Source organism: Rhinopithecus roxellana, chromosome 12 (genome assembly GCF_007565055.1).
Source record: "Rhinopithecus roxellana isolate Shanxi Qingling chromosome 12, ASM756505v1, whole genome shotgun sequence".
Taxonomy (NCBI): Eukaryota; Metazoa; Chordata; class Mammalia; order Primates; family Cercopithecidae; genus Rhinopithecus; species Rhinopithecus roxellana.
The window spans coordinates 112,475,323-112,489,474 of record NC_044560.1 but is presented as its reverse complement, the minus strand read 5'-3'; the positions used below and the strand labels follow the sequence as shown (position 1 = coordinate 112,489,474).

At 41.7% G+C, this 14,152-nt stretch overlaps 1 long non-coding RNA gene across 1 annotated transcript; it reads right to left on the bottom strand.

The window, feature by feature from the left end:
* Positions 1-342: 342 nt before the first annotated feature.
* Positions 343-5,935, bottom strand: LOC115892306. Its single transcript, XR_004052199.1, has 3 exons — positions 5,813-5,935; positions 2,613-2,708; positions 343-1,137 (listed from the first exon to the last, which is right to left on the bottom strand). It is a non-coding gene; the product is annotated as an uncharacterized LOC115892306 (long non-coding RNA).
* Positions 5,936-14,152: the final 8,217 nt, after the last annotated feature.

Below are 14,152 nucleotides of genomic sequence, written 5' to 3'. Positions count from 1 at the left end.
CATTGTAATTTTTACCTGCATTTCTCTAATTACTAATGGTGTTGAGCATTTTTTCATATAGTTGTTGGTCATTTGTATGTCTTCTTTAGATGCTAAATATCTATTCAGGTCCTTCTCACATTTTTAATTGAGTTATTTGTTTTCTTGCTATTGTTTCTGTTCATTATATATTTTGGATATTGACTCCTTATCAAATGTATAGCTTGAAAATATTCTCTCTCAATCTGTAGGTTGTGTAATGTAATGGGGAGCTGAGCAAGAAGACATGAGACAAATGAGAACAGAGGTAGCCTTTATTGGGCTTGCAGGCGAGATTCACCGGTCCCCCAGGAGGAGGGCCCAGGAAGTCGGGCTCGCGGCAGGTATCCGGCGGGCCTTTTATAGGGCGAGGTAGGCGGGATTTGTAGGTTTCGGTTTTCCTGAGTTAGGTTTCGATTTCTGAGAAATGACGTGTCCAGGAGCTTGTGCAGAGCAGGGGTTTTTTGGCGGGAGTGAGCTTTTTTCATGCGCTGAGAGTCTTAGCAGGAAGTGAAGGGCGAGAAGTCCTAACAAAGGGCCTGCCATGCCGGGTGATACCTCCATGTTGGGTCTAGATTCCTGCCTAACAGGTTGTCTCTTCACTCTGTTGACTGTTTCCTATGCTGTGCAATACCTTTTTAGTTTGATGTGGTCCCATTTGACTATTTTTGCTTTTGTTGCTTGTACTTTGGGGGTCATATCCAAAAAGTCGTGACTCAGATCAAAGTCATGGAGCATTTCCTCTACATTTTCTTCTAGTAGTTTCACAGTTTTTGGGTCTTATATTTAAGTCTTTAGTTCATTTTAAGTTTATTTTTGTATATGGTGTGAGATAAGGGTCTAAGTTCCTCCCTCTGCATGCGGATAGCCATGTTTTCCAACACCGTTTATTGAAGAGACTGTTCTTTTCCCATGGTGTGTTCTCAGTGCCTTTGTTAAAAATCAATTGGCTCTAAATATGTGGAGTTTATCTCTGAGCTCTCTATTCAATTAAGGATAGTTTGTCACAAAAGGCTTTCCGACATGCTTTACATTCAAAGGACTTTACTCCAGTGTCCTATGATGTACCCGCATTATCATGATCATTGTAGCATTATTCACAAGCATCAACCTAAGTGTCTGTCAATGGATGAATGAATACAGAAAGTACAATGGATGAATGAATACAGGAAACAAAGAATACAAAGTGAAATGAATACAGAAAGACAATGAAATATTAATCAGCCTTAAAAAAGAGGGAAATTCTGTCATTTGAAACAACACAGATGACCCTGGAGAATATCACACCAACTGAAATAAGTCAAGCACAGAAAGACAAACACTGTGTGACCTCATTTATATGTGGAATTAAAAAAAGTTGAACTCATAGAATTAGAGAGTAGAAGGCCTGGGGGGAAATGGGAGAGGAAGATTAGGGAAAGATGTTGATCAAGGGTGCAAAATTTCAGTTAGACAGGAGGAATACATTTTAGTAATCTATTGCACAGAACTGTGACTATAACAATGTACTGTATATCTTAAAATTGCTATAATAGTAGATTTTAAATTTACTACAAAAATTTATATTATATATGAGGTGATAGAATTAATTAGCTTGATGTAATCTGTCCACATTGTAAATTTGTATCAAAATATCATGTTGTACCCCATAAATTCATACTATTTGTCAATTAAAAATAAAGAAATTGGAGATAAAAAGAAATGTATTATTATTCATTGCAGTTAATGTTATCACATGCACAATACCAATACAAATAGCTAAGTCTTCTAGAGCCACTATGTTTCAAGCATTACCTTATACAGTTCCATATATTATCTAACTACACCCTCAGACAATCCAGTGAGATGAAAAGTATTGAAAAGTCTTATTACCACCATTTTCTAAATGTAGGCTAAGTGTACAGAATGAGATAGATGTCAACCAAACCCATTTTCTTTCCTCTTTGGGTACACAGGTAAACCACTTCCTGGCTCTGAGAATCCAGGTGCAGTCAAATGCCCAGTTTTTGTCAGCAGAGTGGCAACAGCAATGTATGTGTGCAAGTGGGCATGACTTCTCTTTCTCATTTTTCCTCTGCTGACCGATAATGCCAAGAAAGCTTTAAATTGAGCCACATGTTGACAATGGAATGTTTCTTGTTCCCTGAATAACTGTGTGGTGCAGAGCTCCTTGCTAACCTGTGTAGACCTGTGTGGATCTTGAATGAGGAAAAGGAAAAGACAAAAGCCAAAAACTCTCCCTGTGCTGGGTTGCTGATATTGTAAAGTGTTTCTGTGTCACAATAGCCAGCATTAACTTAGCCAGCTTTTACACTGATGAAATCATGCAACATCTCACAAGGCTGGAGAGGGGCAATGTCAAGTATTAAACCCAAAGACATGGGGCTTTAGAGCTTGATTTTAACCTAATACAACCTACTCCTCCCCCAGTAGCAGGGAAGCGTATAAGGGGGTAAGAGGATGGACAAAGGGCTGTATGGATCCCAAGTTCCCCAGAGAGGTCACAACAAGAGGCTTCCCTCTTCCCAAAAAGAGGTCCCCAACTTATCTATGGAGTTCAGGGACCCCCACCTGCCCAGCTCTTGGTCACCTACCTGGACAGGAACTTTAGGAGAGGTTTCTCTTCACCACACAATAATCCTGCTCATTTGCCATCAGGTAGCTCAGTTCCGATTTGGGAAGAAGATGCCCTGATCATGGAGAAATAGGAGAGCAATATTTGGGTAAAGATAAAAATGATGCTCTATATTCAGTATGGTGTTCAAGACAAGAGCAGGAGCCCAGAATGAGGCTGCTCCCTTCCACGCAAAGAAAATGTTGACCTGTAACCTGGAAACCAAAAGCACAAAAACCATCCTTGGGTCAAGAATCTATAGAGGGTCATGATCATCATTGATGTAACATTCATCCCCCTCAATCTCCATTCTACAAAATCCAACACTGTTCAGGGGCAAGTCCTTCCCCCTTTAAATACAGCCATGGGACCCTGGGAAAGTGACAGTACATAACAGAAATTATTTTTTAATTAACTTAAGTCAGTGGGTCTCAACCTCCCTGAAAAAAAGAACCACGTGGGGGTGCCTTGACTATGGGCCAAATGGAACAAAATTGCAGGATGAAGCCTGGACATGAGCAGCTTTAAAAGTTCTCCAGGTGCTCAGGGAGAATTGAAAAGCGTGGGTCTAAAGCGTGTTGTGAGGACTGATGCCTGACTTTCTGCTCTGTTTCTGTGTTTTTGGAAAATGTTGGGTGTTCTGCTATTTTGGAGTTATGATTTGTGAGGGTGCGAGTGAGGTAAAGGGAATCTGTATAAACCAAGGAACAACTGTATAAACAGTCTCAAGACAGAAATTAATCCTTGTGTGGGGCCAGGCATGGTGGCTCACGCCTGTAATCCCAGCACTTTGGGAGGCTGAGGTGGGTGGATCACAAAGTCAGGAGATCGAGACCATCCTGACTAACACGGTGAAAACCCATCTCTACTAAAAATACAAAAAATTAGCTGGGCCTGGTGGCAGGCACCTGTAGTCCCAGCTACTTGGGAGGCTGAGGCAGGAGAATGGCATGAACCCGGGAGGCGGAGCTTGCAGTGAGCCAAGATCATGCCACTGCACTCCTGCACTCCAGCCTGGGTGACAGAGTGAGACTCCATCTCAAAAAAAGAAAGAAAGAAAGAGAAAATCCTTATACTATGACTCTCACAAACAGGATACCAAGTGAAAGACTCTGGACAAAAAGCCATGCACACCATGTGAATCCATACATGTAACCTTCAAGAAGAGGCCAATCCAATGTATGGGGAAGGAAGTCGGAACAGTGATGCCTTTTGAGGGAACTGACTGGGAGATGCAGAGGACACAGAGCCAAACCATATCACCACGTAAGGTGGCTTCTGGGAGTTGCATGGCATTTGTAAACTGTCACAGCACTGGTGGGAGTTTCTTTTAGCATGTTAATGAGTTATAATTAATGTATAATGAGCAACGAGGGCAACATCCTGGTTTTAGCTGGTTTTGGCTGGTTTAGCCATGCTGTCATCTGAGACCCCATTCCCATTTCCTGGTCCACTCTAAAAGGTAAAGAGAGAGAGAAGAGAGTGAAAGGGAAAGTAAATCAGTTAAAGGAAAGAGCATGATATTGAGGGGAAACAAAGGGGACATTCACCCATCTGTGGAGGCCAAATGGTGCCCGTTGGTCTTTAATTTGGGGTCTGGGTGAAAACCTCCCTCAAGTCCCCTCAGTTTGTTAGTCCCTTCGTGGTCACCAGGAAGGATGATGCAGGTGAACCCCAGAGCTGGAGCTCAGTCCAGTAAGGTTCTTGGCTTCACACTGGAAAGAATTCAAGAGCAAGCTGATGGAGCAAAGCGAAAGCAAGTTTATTAGTGCCACAGAGGGCAGGAAAATGGTTGCTTCATAGCAGCGTAGTAGCAGCAGCTCTCATGGAATTTTGGCTTGCTATATTTATGGCTGTTCCTGGATTATATGCTAAATAAAGGGCAGGTTATTAATGAGTTTTCTGAAAAAGGGGTGGGGAGTTCCTGGAAATGAGGGTTTCTCCCCATTTTAAACCATATAAGGTAACTTCCAGGAGTTGCCATGGCATTTGCAAAGTGTCATTGCACTGACAGGAGTTTCTTTTGGCATGCTGATGCATTATAATTAATGTATAATGAGCAATGAAGGCAACTAGAGGTCATTTTCATCATGGTCTTGGTTCTAGTTTTATTTTATTTTATTTTATTTTATTTTCTGCATTCTGTTTTGATCAGATCCTGTTTTGATCAGCAGGGTCCAGTGCTTGGAGAACAAGTCCTGCTGATCTCCTACCTTACTATGAGTTGGGGACTACTCACTCTGCTTAAAAGCGAAATTTTAGGCCAGGCGCAGTGGCTCAAGCCTGTAATCCCAGCACTTTGGGAGGCCGAGACGGGCGGATCATGAGGTCAGGAGATCGAGACCATCCTGGCTAAGATGGTGAAACCCCGTCTCTACTAAAAATACAAAAACTTAGCTGGGCGTGGTGGTGGGCACCTGTAGTCCCAGCTACTCGAGAGGCTGAGGCAGGAGAATGGTGTTAAACTAGGAGGCAGAGCTTAAAGTGAGCCGAGATCATGCCACTGCACTCCAGCCTGGGCAACAGAGCAAAAATCCGTCTAATTAAAAAAAAATAAAAATTAGGAGAGGCATCAAAGACTCATCAAACCAAGACTGACAATAAGCAGAAAGCAAGAAAGGGAAGGAAAAAAGGAATTGCTTTCTCAGGATATCCATTCAATATAATCTCCTGTCCCATGGGGGATTGTGACCCTGACTTTATGAAGCAAGGGATGATGTGTAGGTATCAGGGAAAAAATAAGCCTTTTAATGGAGACTGGGTAGTATAGAAAGTTGCCAGACGGCCTGTTTGACTCATGGATTTTTTAGAGAATCATTCACAACCCCTGCTAACTGGGTTGTAGGGACACCTAACTCATCAAAGCTTAACCATTAAGATTCCCTCTGGTGAGATCTGAGAATAAGGAACTGACATTGAAGCCAGCCTGTGCTAGGTATTAAAATGAGAGTGTGGGCTTGGTTTAATTCTCGGCTTGGTTCTTGATTTCAGTTCCTGTATTTGGACCCTCATGGTGCCTGGCTGGACACATGGAGACCAGGAAAGAGTAAGTAAGACAGAATCACAGAGGGAATTATGGGTAGAAGGCAGGGTGGTATCCAGAGGCCTTCTCTATCAGTGAGGCCTGGAGTGACAGGGTAAAAGAAGGCTCTCCCCACATGAGAGAGAGGTGAGCCTTACTCAGTGAGACCAGGAGCCCACAGGTCTCTACAAATACCTCCCCATACAGGGTCTTCTGGGCCTTATCAGGTTGCTCCCTTTCCTCCCAGGTTGCAATCATGGCCAAGTACTTGAGGATCATCAACACCTGGAAAATCAAACAGAGATGGACACATTAGCCTTGTGGTTGTTGGATAAGATTAGAGCCTGCAGCCTGGTCACTGGTAAAGATGCAGAGATACCCAAGGCCTGAATCACCTAAGTGATTACTGAGCGCCTCTAGTAAGCTGAGTTCTGTGCTGTGCTCATTATAGAGGCAGATGTTGCCTTTGGAACCAGTACAATTGATCCAAAGAGAAAAGCCTTCAATGGGGAAGACACTGGAGAATGACACACGGTTAGAACAAGCCCATAGGCACTGCAAGGTGTAGACAGTCAGTGCTCTAGTATGCCAGAGAATGGGGAAATAATGATTAAAATTCCAACAATAATAGCAGCAGTAGCATCTCAGCCTAACTGGTCCTCATTATGTGTTGGCACCTTGCTGAGGGCTTCATGGGTTGTGGTTAAGCGTTTGAAAGTCCTAGCTCTGGATCCAAACCTCCAGGCTTCAGTCCAGCTTCTAGAAACTCAGACCTGCAGGGTGCATGATCTTGGGAGGTCACTTCATTTCTTTTAGCGTCAGCTTCCCCACTGATACAATAATAGTTCCTACTTCACCAGGTTGTTATGAGAATTAAAATGTTTCAAAAGCAAACACTGGAGTGACTGGCTTATGTAAGGACTCTGTGTGTGTGTGTGTGTGTGTGTGTGTGTGTGTGTGTTGTGGTGTGTGTGTTTCTCTTATTTGTAATCAGAAGACATTTTTTAGAACAGTTTCAGATTTACAGAGGAATTCAGCAAACACAGAGTTCACGTATTAGCACCCTCCCACACATACAGAATCACCCATTATTATTAATAGCTTACATTAGTATGGTACATTTGTTACAACTAATGAGCCAATACTGATGCATTATTAACAATTAAAGTCCATAGTTTATTCATATTTTCTTTGTATTTATCTTATGCAATTTTTCTATTTTATGATCCCATCTGGGATACCACAGTGAATTAATTACATCTTCATAGGATGATTTTAGCTGTGATGGTTTCCCAGACTTAGCTTATTTTTTTTTTAAGATTTATTATATATACTCAAGTTGTACAACATGATCTTTTGATATATTGATACATATAGATAGTGAAATGTTATCTATTCTTTTGCTTACTATAGTCAAGCAAATTAAAATATCCATCATTGCACATAGTTGCCCTTTTATTGTTGTGGCAAGAATATCTAAAATCCATACTTTTAGCAAAAATCCCAAACACAATATGGTATTAACTATAGTCCTCATGTTGTACATTAGATCTCTAGACTTCATCCTACATATCTGCTACTTTATATTCTTTGACTTACATCTCCCCATTTTCTTCTTTACTGAATTCAACGTAGACTGGGGCAGCTACTGTGGAAAACAGTTTGGAAGAAATTAAAAATAGAACTACCATATGACCCAGCAATTCCTCTTCTGGGTATCTAGCCAAAGAAACGAAACCACCACCTTGTAAAGATCTCTACACTCCCATGTTCATATGCAAACAACTAAATTGTCTGTTGATGGACAAATAAACTGTGGTTTACACACACACACACACACACAGAGAGAGAGAGAGAGAGAGAGAGAGGGAGAGAGACAGAGAGAGAGAGAGAGAGAGAGAGAGAGAGAGAGAGAGAGAGAGAGAGAGAGAGAGAGAGAAATATTACTCAATCTTAAAAAGAAAATCCTTCCATTTGCCACAGCATGGATGAACCTGAAGGACATTATGCTAAGTGAAATAAGCCAGGCACAGAAAGAAAAAAACATACTCCAAGATATCACTTAAATGTGGACTCTAAAAGAGGTAAGTCAAATAGAGAATAAAACAGAGATAGAGAATAAAACAGTGGTTACCAAGGGTGAAGCGTGGACATGGGGATATGTGGTGTTCGCTTGTTTTTGATGATCTTAACAGTTTTGAAGAGTATTGATCAGGGATATTGTAGGATGCCCTTCTACTGGAACTTGTTAACGGTTTTTCCTCATGATTATAGGTTTTTCTCATGGGGTTATGGATTCAGGAGAGATAGTTGAGAGAAGAATAATAGAGTACCATTTTCATCACATGATATTAAGGATACATACCATCAACATGATTTATGACTACTGATGTTGAATGATCACCTGGTTGAAGCAGTGTTTGTCAGACTTCTCTACTGTAAAGTTAGTCTTTTCCCTAATTGTCCATATTGTGCTCTTGGAAAGGAAGTCACTATGCACAGTCCACATTTAAGGAGTGTGAGGTATACTCCTATCTACCTAATTTACTTGGAATTCTTCAGCACAGAAGACTTGTCTCTTCTTCCCCACTGATTAACTTATTTGATCATTTATTTTTATCAGTATGTACTCATATACTTTTATATTTTATACTTTGGATTATAATGCAATACATATGTTAATATACTTTGGCTCTGTGTCCCCACCCAAATCTCATCTCAAATTGTAATCCCCACGTGTTGTGGGGAGGGGCCTGATGGGAGGTAATTGAATCATGGGGCAAACTTCCCCCTTGCTATTCTCGTGACAGTGAGTGAGTTCTGGTGAAATCTGGTTGTTTGAAAGAGTGTGGCTCTTCTCCCTACGCTCTCTCTCCCCTGCCAACATGTAAGCCATGCCTTGCTTCCCTTTTGTCTTCCATCATGATTTTAAGTTACCCGAGGCCTCCCCAACCATGTGGAACTATGAGTCAGTTAAACCTCTTGTCTTTATAAATTACCAATCTCAGGTAGTTCTTTATAGCAGCGTGAAAATGGACTAATACAATGTATAGATACATACTCATGTATCTATACATTATACTATACACACAAACACACATTTATTTTTCTCAAACGACTCTATTTTTGGCCATTAGGAGCCCTTTCAGTTGGCTCCTGTGTCCCTTTGATATGCCCCCATCATTGTGGTTTTCTTTATTTTTTTTTTATTCTTTATTTTTTATTTATTTATTTATTTTTTTTTGAGACAGAGTCTCGCTCTGTCGCCCAGGCTGGAGTGCAGTGGCTGGATCTTGGCTCACTGCAAGCTCCGTCTCCCGGGTTAACGCCATTCTCCTCCCTCAGCCTCCCCAGTAGCTGGGACTACAGGCGCCCGCCATCTCGCCCGGCTAGTTTTTTTTGTATTTTTTGGTAGAGACGGGGTTTCACCGGGTTAGCCAGGATGGTCTCGATCTCCTGACCTCGTGATCCGCCCATCTTGGCCTCCCAAAGTGCTGGGATTACAGGCTTGAGCCAACGCGCCCGGCCGGTTTTCTTTATTTATTTGCAGCTCTTCCTTATTTTCTGGCATTACCAGTTGCTCCAAGCTCATGTTGTGTATTTTCTTTCCCAGTCCTAGAATCAGCCATTTCTCCAAGGGACCCTGGTTTATTTTATATTGTAGGATCTGGCCAGGAGCTCACAATGTAATGGGGTTTTTTCTTTGTTCCCAGGTGGATCAGCAGGTCGAGAAATAAAAGGCACACACAAGATAGTGAAAGCTGGGTCCAGGGGATCACCACCTTCTGGTCCTGTGATGCCACCAATGCACTGGATATACCAGCATTTATTATTAAGTTCAGTCAGGGCGGGGGTAGGTTAGTGAGGGATTTAGGATCATTTGATTATGAGGTGAGATGGTCACATAGGGATGAACATAACATAACATCGGTATGCAGAAGTACAGTATACAGAGATAAGAATTTACAATATAGTGTGTGCATCAGCAATTTCTAACAGAGCCTTAAAACAGAAACACAGTCTATCCATAACCTATGTTTAGTAAGATACTAATCAGTAGTAATAATTGCAGCAAAAGCTGGTTGCAAACAATAGAAGCAGGACGTGAAACTAGACAACCAGTTAGACCACAAATTCTCAGAAGGGAGTGTGTCTTAACCCTAAAGAGTCCTAGAAGAGCCATGGCAAGATAAGGGTGTTTATAGCCCTATCTCATCCATATGAACAGGCGCCCCTTGTGCATCTGTTTATAGGCTCTCCACAAGGGTCGCATCTCATTCCCAGAGCTATGAACATCTGCTTTTCTGGAATAGGAATCTTGGTGATGTGAAACCTCCCTGACTCCCCATCCATTTTTAGGCTTTCTGCAGAGGGAAGCACATCACGTGCTATTGGCTAATTCTGGCAGCCCAACCTTGCATTGTCTTTACACAATCCTGCATGCAATTTTGTTTTTACAATAATCAGGAGCATTTCATCTTTTATTCCATAGCAATAGTTTCAGTGGGTCTCCCTACAATTTTATTAGATAAATGCATTACAATCAAGATTTAGGCATCAGTTGTGCTCATTGCTACTGAGGTACAATTTCTTTGAGGTCTTCTCAGTGACAGAGCAAAGAAATATATGTGTATATACTAACCATGCATATGCCATCTGTAGCTATATTAACTTAAACATGTATTCTTACTCATGATTCCAACTCTAATCTGGTACCACATAGATCATTCTAGCATCCTCCCCTTGCTAATCTGTAAATTCCTACTCCAACAGTGAAAACCTGGCTCCCACTGTCCAGCATCCATTTATTTAATAGTTCAATTCCAGTATACATGTATAGCCGTATCAGAATTGTTAATCTGTACCCTCATTTGAAAAACTTTATCAACTAGTGTACACTGCATATTTGTAATTTATTTTGCCTTTAGTCTTACAGACTCCATTCATTTCTAAAGTTACTTAGGTCAGCACCTTTCCCTCTACTCCCTCTGTGAAGTTGCCTCATACATTTGTAATACAGATAGATTCTCGTGTGACAGCCTAAATTATTTTCTGGGATCCCCTCAACGTCTGAATTTATTACATTAATTTGCATGCATTAAGATTCACTCTTGGCCGGGCGCGGTGGCTCAAGCCTGTAATCCCAGCACTTTGGGAGGCTGAGACGGGCGGATCACGAGGTCAGGAGATCGAGACCATTCTGGCGAACACAGTGAAACCCCGTCTCCACTAAAAAATACAAAAACTAGCCGGGCGAGGTGGCGGGCGCCTGTAGTCCCAGCTACTTGGGAGGCTGAGGCGGGATAATGGCGTAAACCCGGGAGGCGGAGCTTGCAGTGAGCTGAGATCTGGCCACTGCACTCCAGCCTGGGCAACAGAGCGAGACTCCGCCTCAAAAAAAAAAAAAAAAAAAAGATTCACTCTGCATTGGGCAGGTCTATGAGTTCTGACAAATGCAAACAGTATCACAGGGAGTAGCCTCATGGCGATAAAAATTCCTTGAATTTCACCCATTCAACCCTCCCCCAAACTCCTGGCAACTGTTGATCTTCTTACTGTATCTACAGTTTGTCTTTTCCAGAATGTCACATAATTGGAATCATAGCACTATACATAGCACTATTTTTTTTTTTTTTTTTTTTGAAACAGGGTCTCACTCTGTCACCCAGGCTGGAGTTGCAGTGGCATGATCTCAGATCACTGCAACCTCCACCTCCCAGGCTCAAGTGATCCTCTGACCTCAGCCTCCTGAGCAGCTGGGACCACAAGCATGCACCACCCCATCCTCCTAATTTTTGTATTTTTGGTAGAGACGAGGTTTTGCCACATTGCCCAGGCTGGTCTTGAAATCCAGAGCCCCAGTGATCCTCTTGCAGAGCTCAAGTGATCCTCTCACTTCAGCTTCCCAAAGTGCTGGGATTACCAGTGTGAGCCACCATGCCCAGCCTCATACTATACATAGCATTTTCAGACTGGCTTATTTCACTTAGCAATATGTGTGTAAGAATTCTCTGTCTTTTGGTGCCTTGATAGCCTATTTTGTTTTATTGCTGAATTATATTCCATTGTGTGGATGTACAGCCAGTTTTTATTTCCTTTTTATCCTTTTATCCATTCACATACAGAATGACATTTTGGTTGCTTTCAGTCTGGGGAAATTATAAATAAATCGGCAATCATCATCCATATGCAAGTTTCTCTGTGATCTTAAGTTCAAAATACAAAGCCCTAATCCCAATGTGACTGTTATTTGGAGAAAGGGCCTTTAAGGAGCTGATTAAGGTTAAATGAAATCGTAAGTGTGGTGCTCTAACCTGCTAGGACTCATGTCCATATAAGAAAAGGAAGAGACATCAAAGATAGAGGCCTCGCCTTTTACTTTCTCTTCCCTGTCTATCCCACAGAACCATGTGAAGTCACAGCAAGAAGGCAACTATCTGCAAGCCAGAAAAAGAGAATGGAGGGCCAAAAGAACAGAGCCACTATTATCTACTGAACTGGGGGAGACACGATTCAGTTGGTAACAATGGCTATACTACTTTGCATTCCCAGTATCAATTATAGAGTTCCTTCACTCTACACACTTGTCAGCATTTGGTATTGTCAATTTTTAAGATTTTAGCCACTTTGATAGATGTGTAGGCTAATGTCTTGTTAATGTCTTCAGTGTATTCCCTAATGACATATGACGTGCATCTTTACATATTTATTTGCCCTTTGTATATCTTCTCTGGTATTTGTTCAGATCTTTTGACCATGCCTTGAGTTGTTTTGTTTTCTCACTGGTGAGTTTAAGTGTTCACTTCACATATTTTGATGCTCTGTTATGTACATACACATTAAGGATTATTATATCTTCTTGGAGAATTGACCCCTTTATCATTATGTACTGGCCCTCTTTACCCTCGAAATTTTCCTTGCTCTGAAGTCTGATACTAATATAGTTACTCTTGCTTTATTTTTTATTTTTATTTTTATTTTTAATTTTTGAGACAGAGTCTCACTCTGTCACCCAGGCTGGTTGTGCAGTGGCATGATCTCAGCTCACTGCAAGCTCCTCCTTCCAGGTTCACGCCATTCTCCTGCCTCAGCCTCCCCAGCAGCTGGGAATACAGGTGCATGCCGCTACACCTGGCTAATTTTTTTTTTTTTTTTGTATTTTTATTAGAAACGGGGTTCACCATGATAGCCAGGATGGTCTTGATCTCCTGACCTTGTGATCCACCCACCTCAACCTCCCAAAGTGCTGGGATTACAGGTGTGAGCCACCACGCCCAGCCTACTCCTGCTTTATTTTGATGAATGTTAGCAAGGCATATCTTTCTCCACCCCTTAACTTTTAACCTACCAGTATCTTTATATTTAAAGTGAATTTCTTGAAGATTGTTGGGTCTTATTTTTTATTCAATCTGACAGTTCATATCTTTAATTTGTACTAAGTTTCTACTTACATATCTTCAAGCTCATTGATTCTTTTCTCCACTATCTCCAGTCTGCTGATGAGCCTTTCAAAGGCATTCATTTGTGTTAACAATGTTTTTTATTTCTAGCATTTCCTTTTTTTTTTTTTTTTTTTTTTGAGACAGAGTGTTGCACTGTCACCTAGACTGCAGTGCAGTGACGCGATCTTGGCTCACTGCAAACTCTGTCTCCCAGGTCCAAGCAATTCTCCTGCCTCAGCCTCCGGAGCAGCTGGGATTACAGGCATGCACCACTGCGCCCTACTAATTTTGCGCTTTTAGTAGAGATGGGGTTGGCCAGGCTGGTCTTGCACTCCTGACCTCAAGTGATCTGCCTGCCTCAGCCTCCTAAAGTGTTGGAATTACAGGTATAAGCCACCACACACCTGGCTTCTAGCATTTCCTTTTGATCTTTTCTTAGCAATTCTACTTATATTACCCATCTGTTCTTAAATGTTGTTTACCTTTTTCCAGTGGAGCCCTAAATAGAGCACTTGATGAATAGTAATCAGTTATTTTGACCCAATGTGTTTTTGCTACTTTTATCAATCCTGCCACATCCGTGCGGTAAACATGAGCACCTTCTCCATATCACAGTCAGTGATCTGAGGACGTTGTTGTTGTCCAGAGTATCTCAGTCTAACAAGCAGGGGCAGGATTTGAACGCAGGTCTCTCTGGTCCATGATTTATGTGGGTAAACCTCATACCCTTCCACTATCACAGTAACAAGGATGTGAAGCATTTCTAATATCTGTTGCTTCCAAATTCATTTAATCCATCCCTGAAGATACTTCTGTGTACATGGACAAAGAATTTTCCATTTTTGCTGCATTCATAAGACCTTTCTCCAGTGTGAATTCTTTGTTGTTCAGTAAAACTGGAACTTTGGCTAAAGGATTTCCCATGTTCCCTGCACTAACAAGGTCTTTCTCCAATGTGAATTGACTGGTGAGGAACAAGTCCATATTTGCAGCTGAGGGTTTTCCCTACATTCACAGAACTCATAAGTCCTCTCCCCAGTGTGGACTCTGGTGTTT